Source organism: Lathyrus oleraceus, chromosome 7 (genome assembly GCF_024323335.1).
Source record: "Lathyrus oleraceus cultivar Zhongwan6 chromosome 7, CAAS_Psat_ZW6_1.0, whole genome shotgun sequence".
Lineage (NCBI taxonomy): Eukaryota > Viridiplantae > Streptophyta > Magnoliopsida > Fabales > Fabaceae > Lathyrus > Lathyrus oleraceus.
The window spans coordinates 88,513,956-88,526,215 of NC_066585.1; positions in this window are offsets into that span (position 1 = coordinate 88,513,956).

Below are 12,260 nucleotides of genomic sequence, written 5' to 3' on the forward strand. Positions count from 1 at the left end.
AACAAGTGAATGAGTGAAGTTAATTGATTGTGATTATGAAAATGAAGTCAAAGTATGATTAAGATTGATTCAAAGAAGTATTATGAAAATGAAGTTTGAAAAAAAGTCAAGGACTTGAGTCCAGGTTTTTAATTAGAAAAACATGAAAATGTTTGCACAACACTTATGTCAAGTTTAAAAGGTATAGTGTGAAAAGTCTAGGACATAATGAATGATGAATGGATGAAGGTGGATAGTAAAACTTCTTAGAAGGTTCACTTCTTGAGATCATATGGGAGATGATTCAAGTGTGTCCTTTGGAATAGCAATGAATAATAACAAGCAAAGCAAAAGAAAAGCGGATATCGGATGCCAATCAATGGTCTTATACCAATCTCCTAAAACAAAACGGGATATCAGATGCCACTCAATGGTCTTACACTAATCTCCACAGGCAAAGAAATAAAAGGCGGATACCGGATACCAATAGATGGATTTACACCAGTCTCCTAAAACAGAACAGGATATCAGAAGCCACTCAATGGACTTACACCAATCTCCTCAAAAGAAAAACAAAGATGAGAAATGGAAGTTAACTGCCAATCTGTCTGGACTTAGGTTAACTCCACAAATATGCTCATAGGAATACCAATGCCACGTTGCAGGGACTTACAGTGGATCCTCACATACAAGAACAAAAGCAACAATATGATCACAGGTATGCAAATGCCAACTTGCTGGGACTTACAGTTGCAACCTCTCATACAAACAGATAAAACAAACTATGATCACAGGAAAGCAGATGCCAACTTGCAGGGACTTACAGTTGCTTCCTCACATACAATCAAATAAATGCATCAGGCAAAGATAAGATGAGTGGCCAAGGTGATGGTCTTATACTCACTTCCATATCATAGGAGCAATGGCCAAAGAAATGGACTTACAATTGTCCTCAATGGGTAAACAGCAATGATAATGTCACAAAGACAAATGAGATGATTATGCATTGATGGCAATTGATGATGATGATAAATGCATAGCATACAGGCAAACAAGTGCACATGAAGCAATCAATCAATCAATGAATATCAAACAGCACACTCTATAGCCAAACAATGGGGGCTCACACAAGAGGGTTTGACTTTGAAAGTCCACTGTAATTGGTAAAGGTCGCTCTTAACCTGGCCATTGAGGGGCTCAGGTGAAGCAGATGAAAAGGAGATGAGGGGTGTGCCTCATTGCTTCTATCTCAGGTCAGAGAGAGCATAAAAGAAAGTGTGGGAGTTCAGAAAGTAGGAACTCTCTCCACATTATTGACTCGATTAGATCTTGGGTATTTATCTCATTGCTTCAACCATGTGATGGGAGCAAAGAGAGGACACACTGAATAGTGGGGGATAGATTGCTTATCCCTACCTTCCACCAATTGCCTTACTTGAAGGACTTTTCCTGCTTAGGACGAATATAAACAAACACAGACATTGCCTCTTAAGGAGGACTTCAGACAGTTTGCCCGGTCAAATAACAGACCGGGTCTCCAGACTACATGAAGAAGAAATGTTTATACCTCAAAAGCAAATGCTAAAAAGCAAAGCAAGCAAGTTCAAAGAACTTAGGCAACTAAAGTACCTGAAAAAGTCAAACCAATCAGTAAACAAGTCAACAATCAAAAACAAAGAGAAATGAACCAAAAGTCAACCACAGAGGGACCAATTGTGCAAGGCACAAAGACTCAAGCATATGAGTCAACCTACAAAACAAGTGTTAGCACATGATAAACAAATCAACTCAATCAAAATTGAAAGGTCTTCAAGGCATTGGTGCTTAACCTGAAACAGATGAACTCAACATAAGCTTAGAAGACCACTAGGGCTAGCCTAGGGTCAAAGATGAAAGAAAAAGTCAAGGCAGCAGGGAAAAGTCAACCCAAACCAAGTCTAAACATTCAAGAAGCATCCTCAACTGGACTCATAATTATATCATGCATCATGGTCATTTCATACACAAATGAATGCAAAGCATGGCAAGAGAAGCATACAAAAGTCAACAGCAAAGACTTCATTCAAAAGTCAACTCAAGCATTTTCAAAAATCATGAAATAAATCACACTCAATCCTAACATCTAACATGGCAAGCATGTAAAATTTCATGGCATTTGGATGAGAGGAAGGCAGTCAAGTAAAATCATGAAGTCAAACCAAATTCAAGTAAGCATGGTGAAAGTCAACAAGCATGGGTCAACTTCAAAAAAATCATATCAATTTGAAAACAGAGGAGAAATGAATGAGATTAACACCAATGCAAAGCTTGAGATGTCTAGTTATCACATATGAATTTTCATGATCATACAATATGATATGAGAATTTCACAAAAAGATTTGGCAAGGCATAGCACAAAAAGTCAACAAATGACCAAATATGGAAGAAAAATCTCAATCAAATGGAAAACAGCAAGATTAATTCCAAGAAAATTCATACACAAACTAGACATGTGAAAGAACATTCATGCAAAATTTCAAGTGATTTGGATAAGAGGAAGCATGTGAACAAAAATTGGGAAAATACATGTTCATGTTGTGACACCAAATGCAACACATAACTTCAAAAAATCATAACTCTCAATCCACAAATGATAAATGCACAAACTTTATATGGAAATGAAGGTCAATGTGTCTAGTTTCACCACAAAAAAATTCAAGCTCGAAGGATATGACATGAGTATTTCACAATTGAAATGGCACAATGTATCATTTATGCACACATGTTGGAAAATCATTTATCATTTAAAATCCAGAACATGAAAAATTAATTAAAATTCACCATAAAATACTAGACACATTCATGAGTTAAATGCAAAAAATCTCACAATTTTTGGAGTTAAAATGAATTTAAAATGAATTGTGGAAGTTGATGAACATTTGGATGAAATATGAACATGAAAGCATAGCAAATGGGGTCAAACCAAGTCAACCGATGGCAATTTTGAAATAGTGAAGTCACTAATTAAAACTACAGCGTTTTGGCAAACAGAATAAAATGTTGTGATTGGTTGGCTGGCAATAAAACAGTACACACGCAGGAAATTCTATCAAAACAACCAATTGTGTTTCAAGGTCAAAACCCTTAGGGTTTATGCAGCATGGCTCATGGTATTGATCCAAAACAAAACAAACAACAGCAATGGCTCATCATTCAGTCTTAATCAATCAACCAGAACAACAACAAATGAACAGCAACATGTATCATAACCATTATGCAACAATCAAACACCCACGGCCAAATACAGCTAACACAAAAACATGTAGATTTTATGAGCAAGTTCAAAACAGCAGCAGCATATTCATCATTGTCATGTACTTATCATAACAGCATCAAGCAGACAGCAATGGTAATGATCATTTATCATTTTAGCAAACCTAGCTAACAGCAAACAACATAATCATGGGAGTTCAAAACTGCAGCAGGGTTTGAACATTCAGTGGTTCACCATCCAAGCATCAACATCAACAATCAAAACAAACAATGTAACAGCATTATTAAACAGCATCAGCCAACAGCAAGGCAAACATTAATCAAGGGAGAAATCTAGTCATGGTGCATGTAACAGCATCATTCATCAAGCAGTTAATTAATCCAACAACAGCACATAGACAGCACGGTATACATCATCATCATTCAAACAAACAGCAGGGAAAAACTCAGTATGCTTCATGTCATAAACACCAAAACAAACACAAGCAGGAACATTTCTAGGCAGGGTTCTCTAAGCTGCAGCAAGCATATTCATCATCCACAATGTTCATCAAAAACAACAGCATGGCATTGGTATCATGTTCTCATAGCAAACAATCAACAGCATATAGCACAAAACATACGGTTTCTTGGGTTCAAGCATAACAGCAGCAGGGCATGCTCCATGATATTTTCCAACATCAACACCAAAACTCGATCAGCAAACAACAGCATTCAACATGGTTCATGTAAATTTTCTAAGCATGCTCATAATGTTTTAAACTGCAGCAAGGTATATTTAGCATGGCAGCTCATGTGTTCATCAAAATCATCATTAATTGAAGTTCCAACCAACAAGCAACCAAACAACAGCATGGCTAACATGTTCAGCTCATAAGCAACATCCCACAATAAAAGGCATTGGTTCAGGTAATATCATCCAGCAACTAATAAACACGAACATGGCAAATTTCTGGACAGCACATCAGGTTTTAAACAGCAGCATGGTATTGAAATATTTCAAGCAGCATGAGCAACAACAATAGACAATCTTCATAAAACACGATTTTTGGAAAAAACCAAGGTTTCAACAACAGCCGCACTCATGTTCATCCAACATTAAGCAATCAACATTCGAATTGAATCAAACATACGGCATGGCAATGATCACATAGCAAGCAGTCAAAAGCATTAACAATTAATCATGGCAAGGAAGTACTGTCATCATGCAGTAACATCAATCAACAGCAAAACAAAACACAATCATAGGAAACTCTGGGCATGGTAGGTTTCACACAGCAGCATGTAAACATTCATCATCATGTTAAACCAAACAACAGCACACAATAGCATATAAACAGCAAGCAGTATTTCATTATCAATGTTCATCATCACATAGACACTTCAAGCAGGCACAATCAACAGCATGGCCAATGGAATACCATTTTGCAACATCAAAATAACAACAAACCAAACACAACATTAATCATGAAACTTCTGGACAGAACCATGGATTATGCAACAGCAGTACTCATCGTCATCATGTAAAATCAACATGAACAAATATGCCCAGAAATCAACCATATGCATATCAATAGCATTAACATACATCAAACAACAAGCATGCATCAAACAATTTCATTAAATCCTTTCCAGCCAAGCAAATCGAGCAGAGTTTACCATGAACACAGAAAAATGAAATTCAATTTTCTCACAATAGAATCAGCCATTTAACATGATGTAATTTGCAATAGACTCAGTGATGTGTATTCTACCAAAATCATACCATGGTTTGGAGAAAAAGGAAGGTCGAGCAACTTACTTATTCTTGAAGAAATGGAGATGCAGTGGTCCTTTAGTGGTTGTAAGCAAAAACAGGTGAGCACAATGGTTGATAATGATGAATGCTTGAGGAAAATCAGTTCAAGCTTGCTTGATTTCACTCTAAACTCGAACTGCCACTGAAGGATTCCTTTGAAAACAGAACATGATAAGAGCTGTGCAGAGGATGTTTTGTGCTCGAAAGGAGTTCCAAAGAATGTCCAGATGAAGAATCAATCCCAGTTGTTCAAGGGTTTTTCGGGTTTTAAGCAGCAAATGCCAAATGCAAAAAAGGGAGAATGAGAAAGTATGAAGGTTTTTTGGTCTGTGGCTCTGAAAACTAGGGTTGCAAATGACAGCAAACATGCTTTATATTTGCTGTTTAAGTTTGGCTAATGATGTACTAACAAGGATTAGCTCAAATGGGACCATTTGCCTTTTTGCTAATCTTTGTACAAGTGAAGTGGAGGGTGTATACTTGCACGAATTGGGCCTGTGAAATGCTGCAGAAGGACAACATGTTTTGCTGTTTTTATTCTGTACTAGCATGTTGTACTGGTTTTTGCTCAATGAACCAAAATGCATAAAAATGCCAACTTTGTACCTTGGTCCAAAATGGTAGGAAAATGGTGATATGATGATGGTTTAAGGCTTGAGACAAGTCACAAATGTGGTTTAACACATTTCCCAATTGGCCAAATCAAGAAAAAGTCAAAAACTCAAAAAGTCAAAGTTTGGTCAAACTTTGAATTTAAATGAGAAAGGTCCAAAAATGCCATTTTGATTGGCAAGGTTTTAGGTCATGAAATTTATATTTTTGGAAAGAGGATGAAAAATGTGGTGTGTAGGAAAAAACCCCACCAAATTTGGCCTTATGGTTTGAGAGATATGGCTCTGTGAAGTTCAAAAATTGATGAAAATGAATTGATCATATCTTGACAACCACACATGGGATTTGAGAGTTCTTGGACTTTTTGAAAATGGGAAGACAAGATCTTAAACTTTCATGTTGGGCAAAAATTCATTTGAAGCTTGTATCATGATGCAAGTTGAGGATCAAGAAGTTTCCATTTTTGGCAGTTGAAATTACAGGTCCACTTTCTATTTCTGGAAAATTTTCTGATTGACTTGATTTTCTTCCATGATGAGGTTGAACATGATAGATGAGGCTTATACAAGCATGAATGAACTCCTTCAGATCAATTCTATCCATCAAATCTCTGATTAAATTAACAGTTGACCAAGTTTGACTTTTCTAGGGTTTTGGATGATTGAACCACTTCTGATGAATTCCAAACCCTAATTCCTTGAGAACTTGACTTCAAATGATGTCCCAAGTTGTATGAACCTTTGATTATTGAACATGGTGCCCAAATTCTGCAAGAATGGCCACCATCCATTGCTTTGACTGATCAATGACTGACTTTGACCTAATTGCTGATGATTGCTTCAACTGCAAGCAACAAGGTTAGACTGACAATATTTTTGTACTTTTTGAATAATAAACATATGAAAGCAAAGATATACAAATGCAAAGTATGCTTGGTGATCAAGAAATAAACCCACAAGGCAATCTATCCACTAGGAGGGGACAAAGGCATGCAATGATCCTTGAGGTTATGATATGAATGATATGGGCCATGAGGGATCTTAGGGCCCAAAATTGGGGTCTTACAGATGCCCCTATTTAAGGTCATTCTAGCCGGAGAAGTGAAGTTTAGAAATCTTCATATCGACGCGGTAGAATGGACTTAAATAACAGTAATGAGACAAATTTTGGTCCCTAAGAGACCTCATGATGCAAATGTATGTATGCAAAAGACACAAATTCTGTGGGGAATATGACTCACACAGAAGAAAAGACGATCCATCGGAGTAGTACACTCACCAGGAACAGAGACTCTAACAAGACTCTATGGGGATAATAAAAGAAAAAGAAATGTATGAACAAGACACGACTCTAAACTGGGGAAAAACAAAACTGACATAACGTGATCAAAACACGACTCTGATTAAGGAAAACAGAAAAACAGACTGGAGAACTCACTGGGGAGTGAAGAACTCACACTGGGGAAAAGAATTCCAAAGGAAAATAAATCCATTGGAGAGACACAAGCTGACTCCTGAGGAGAAGCAACAAAAGGTTCCACTGAGGGAAGCGACAAAGAAATGAGATGTTACCAGGCATACGGGTAACAAACTCAGGAAAATCTGACTCCACAGGGGGACCGAGGTCATAATAGGGAGCAGAAAGGAGGGAACACCAAGGATACCGGTTACTGGGTATATAATAGGTGACCGAACAAAGCGTGAATTGGATTTCACTTCCAAAACACTCATCATCCTGAAGAGAGCTAGAAAAGCAAACTTGTTTATAGGATGGACATTCAATTCCACAAGGAAAATGAATCTTACTCTGAGGGGAAAACAATCAAAAGATTGACTCAAGAGCGAACGAGATATAATATCCATTACCGTCAGAACGTGGATAGAATACTCAGATGAGACATATTATTCATTACCGGCAGACCGTGAATAATATACTCGAAAGGGAAAATTATCCTGAACCGGTTACTGGGTTGTTATAGGATAAAATCCGAAGACGTGAATTGGTTTGTGTTCCAAGACACTCATCATCCGAAAGAAAGCTAGAACAGCAGACTTGTTTAAAGGATGGACAAAAAACGTGAATTGGTGTGTGTTCCAAAACACTCATCATCCAAAACGCAAACTGGTTAAAGGATGGGCAAAAAACGTGAATTGGTGTGTGTTCCAAAACACTCATCATCCAAAACGCAAACTGGTTAAAGGATGGATAAAAGACGTGAATTGGTGTGTGTTCCAAAACACTCATCATCCGAAAGAAAGCTAGAACAGCAGTCTTGTTTAAAGGATGGAAAAAAAACGTGAATTGGTGTGTGTTCCAAAACACTCATCATCCAAAACGCAAACTGGTTAAAGGATGGATAAAAGACGTGAATTGGTGTGTGTTCCAAAACACTCATCATCCAAAACGCAAACTGGTTAAAGGATGGCTATTCGATTCTGCAAAGAATACGAATCTTGCTCAGTTGGGGAAAATCAACAAAGGATTCCAACTAAAGAGCGCATGAGACATATTATTCATTACCGGCAGACCGTGAATAATATACTCGCATGGAAGATTATCCTGAACCGGTTACTGGGTTGTTTAAGGATAAAAATCCGAAAAGAAAGGCATCGGGATACCAGAATAGGTATATAATGATGACCAATCAAAAGGAGCAACAGGCATTACCAACAAAAGGGTAAATGAAAGGCGAACTGCTGAGGATAAATTGCGAGCATCCGGCAATTATCGACAGAAGACTAGCTGGAGATGCATTGGTAAACAACCAATGATCCGGGGAACAAATCACTAGCATACGGTGAAAGGACCCACTGGGGATAAAATTGCTAGCATACGGCAATTATCCACAAAAGACTTGCTGAGGATATAAGTGCTGATCTGAGCAACTTATACAAGCAAAGGAAAATCATCATCAAATATTGAATGAAGATAACCACAAAAATTAGGGTTTACATCTACCGAATACGGGGTAGAAGACCAACAACTCCACGTGGGGATAGAACGAATCACAAATCCGCACGGGAAATCAAAAATAGGGTTTAAAACAAACCACAAACTGCTGAAGAGCAGGAAAATAGGATTTACAACTACCGGGTAGTAGGTAGAAAACCAAAAACTCTGGCTGGAGAATAAAAGGTGTATAACCACACATTCTGTTAAGAAAGCCAGGAAAGATAGGACTTACAACTGCTGGTTTGTAGGCAGAGGCCCAAAAACATTCCGCTGGGGAACAACCCACTGGGAAGCACAAGATATTTGACAAATAGCCAATTCGGGAATAATCCGAAAAGACAGACTGAATCAAGACATGTCCTAATGAGGATATAACTCAAATAGGAAAGTCCATCCCAATATATGTGTTGGGAGGACACGGAAGAAACCGTCATCCACGAGGATATATCTCAGTGGGGAACTGCAGAAGGAAAGACAACATTTTCTGCTTATGGGCTTGACTCTATAGGGAGAGATTTTAAACACCCGACATCTGCTTGGGGAGATCTGTAAAGAGATCTATATCACCATAGCAGGAGACGCGACAAACAAGGATATATGGCAAGAAATGCAACATGAATGCATGAATATGCGTGATTTAGGTTTGATGAATGCTGACAAAACAGACAATTCTAACACAAACAGGTCCAGGAACAAACGTCCGGTATTATACTTCCAGGGGAAAAACCAGCTGGAGAGCCAATCTGCGGAGATCCTTATGCTGTAAAGCAAAGATCTGCAAGTACTGCTGAAGAAGCAGCGAGTTGGAAATATCAGGGAACAGCCCAATCAGGGTACAGATAGTCACAACGGGCAAAACAGCCACCAAGACGAATCTGTAGGGGAACAAGAGAAATCCCAAAGTATCTGCAAGGGATCCCAGTGTTAACTGAGAAACAAGGTGCGTTGCACAAGCACGAACTGCTGTAGAAGCAAATCCATATAACTCCGCTGGGGGAAAACCCACTAAGGGAGAATGATAGAATCTAACTGCATAAGCAACTCTACTGGGGAAAACTGTCGGCTACTCTCTTGGGAACAAAACCACTGAGGGAGGACAGATCAAACAAATAGGTTCTGCAACGAACCACTCCACTTGGGGAGAATACACAGTAAACTGATCACAACAAGTAGATTCTGCAATATAAGCCACTCTACTGGGGATCACAAACAGTCAGGAAATCAAATCCGTTCACTGGATGCTAGAGCCATCATCCGACTATATCGGGGATTGAAAGAGTATTCAACAGGCGAAACTGCCACAACAAACAATCTGCAGACTATGCTGAGGAAAAGATGGTTATAATACTGGGATGTCAACCCAAATCAACCAACTGAATAGGAAAATAAATCCTATTCTGCTGAGGAGAAAAACTCTGATGGAGAGATAGCAATAATTCCACAGACGACTTTGCCGGGGAAAAGGTAAAGTACTGGGTATCAAACCACTGACCTACCGAGTCTTCAAAAAGAAAGCGATCATGCTGAGGAAACAGACAATTCCGCTGGCAACACTGCATGGGGAAAAGCGGTAACAACTCCACTTGCAACCCTGGTGGGGATATTAATAACAGCTCTACTCGCGACTCCGAGAGGAGTATCAATCAATCAGTTACACTCATGACTGTGCTGAGGAGACAAATAAAGTCTGGGGCACGACCCACTGGAGAAAATGACGGGGCACCAGGATGACAGACCATCAACCGCCGAAACTTCACAAGAAAACATCCATGCTGGGGGAAAACTGCTGCTGGAGAGAACGAAGTCCTCAACAACAATCTGCTTGCGACATACTGGGGAACAACCCCAACAACAACCTTGTTTGAGGAACAGCCTCAACAAAGATCTGAAGAAAGAGGATACCACCAAACCAGGAATATGAACAAATGTCTTACCTGTTGGAAATCATGCCACCCTCGGGAGAGCACTGAGATATTCTTGAGTATCCTTTCAATCTTGTGAATGTTCACTTTGTTTAAAACAAAAATTTGAAAAAATTGATTTGTTTAAAACAATGACATTTTATCAATTTAAAACATGCAAAACATTTGTTGATTTGAAACAAATAAGAGTGCAAATAAATTGGATAAAAAGCTCAAATTGATTTGATGGAATGGTAGCCTGCAAATGGCAAGACTCCATAGATCTGTACAAATTTGAAATCAGTGATATATATTGGAAGAGGGCTACATTGAACATAATGATCCTTTCTCTACCAATTTGAATCTCGATGTATCCGAAGCTTCAGTTGACGACGAATCGAGAATTTTCTGACGAAATGACGACTGATGAACCAGAAAGTCTTGTCAGGATGCAGTTACTTGCCAAATCCCTAATTTTTGCCTAGATTGCCCCAGGGTGAGGTACTCAATCTAGCGGGATGCAAATATATTCTTTTTTCAAGTCTCTAATTTTTGCCTGGATTACCCTTGCGGGTTCTCCACCGAGACGCTCATTTTTGCCTAAGCCGCCCTTTCGGGTTTTCAACTTAGCGAGCTATTCTGTTTTTTCATTCTTTTTTCATTTGCATATACTTTTTTTTTTTTTAGGCAAAGTATCTCTTAACTGCATCTGAATTCACAGGACGGGTGAAATCCTCCCCATCCATTGTTGTAAGCATCAAAGCTCCGCCTGAAAAGGCTCTCTTAACAACATATGGACCCTCGTAGTTTGGAGTCCACTTGCCCCTGGAATCGGGCGCGAAAGACAAAACTTTCTTGAGCACGAGGTCACCTTCTCGGAACACACGAGGCTTGACCTTCTTATCGAATGCTTTCTTCATTCTCTGCTGATATAACTGACCATGGCACATGGCAGTTAATCGCTTCTCTTCAATCAGATTCAACTGGTCATAACGACTCTGAATCCATTCAGCATCAGTCAACTTGGCTTCCATCAAGACTCGCATTGATGGGATCTCCACCTCTACTGGGAGAACGGCTTCCATGCCATAAACAAGAGAGAAAGGGGTTGCCCATGTTGAAGTGCGTACAGACGTACGGTATCCATGCAAAGCAAATGGCAGCATCTCATGCCAATCTTTGTACGTGACAGTCATCTTCTGGATAATTCTCTTGATATTCTTGTTAGCAGCTTCAACAGCCCCATTCATCTTAGGTCTGTAAGGAGAGGAATTATGGTGTGCAATCTTGAATTCAGCGCACAACTCATCCATCATCTTGTTATTCAGATTGGATCCATTATCAGTAATGATCCTCTCTGGCACACCATAACGGCAAATCAGCTGGTTCTTGATAAACTTCACAACCACCTGTCTGGTTACATTCGCGTACGAAGCGGCTTCAACCCATTTGGTGAAGTAATCAATTGCTACGAGAATAAACCGATGTCCGTTGGACGCTTTCGGCTCAATCATGCCGATCATGTCGATTCCCCACATAGAGAAAGGCCATGGTGATGAAATCACATTCAGGAGTGTCGGAGGAATATGAATCTTATCCGCATAAATTTGACACTTGTGACATTTCTTCACATACTTGCAACAGTCAGACTCCATTGTCAGCCAATAGTAGCCTGCTCTCAACATCTTCTTAGCCATGGCATGTCCATTGGAATGAGTACCAAATGAACCCTCATGGACCTCAGTCATCAATAGGTTTGCTTCGTG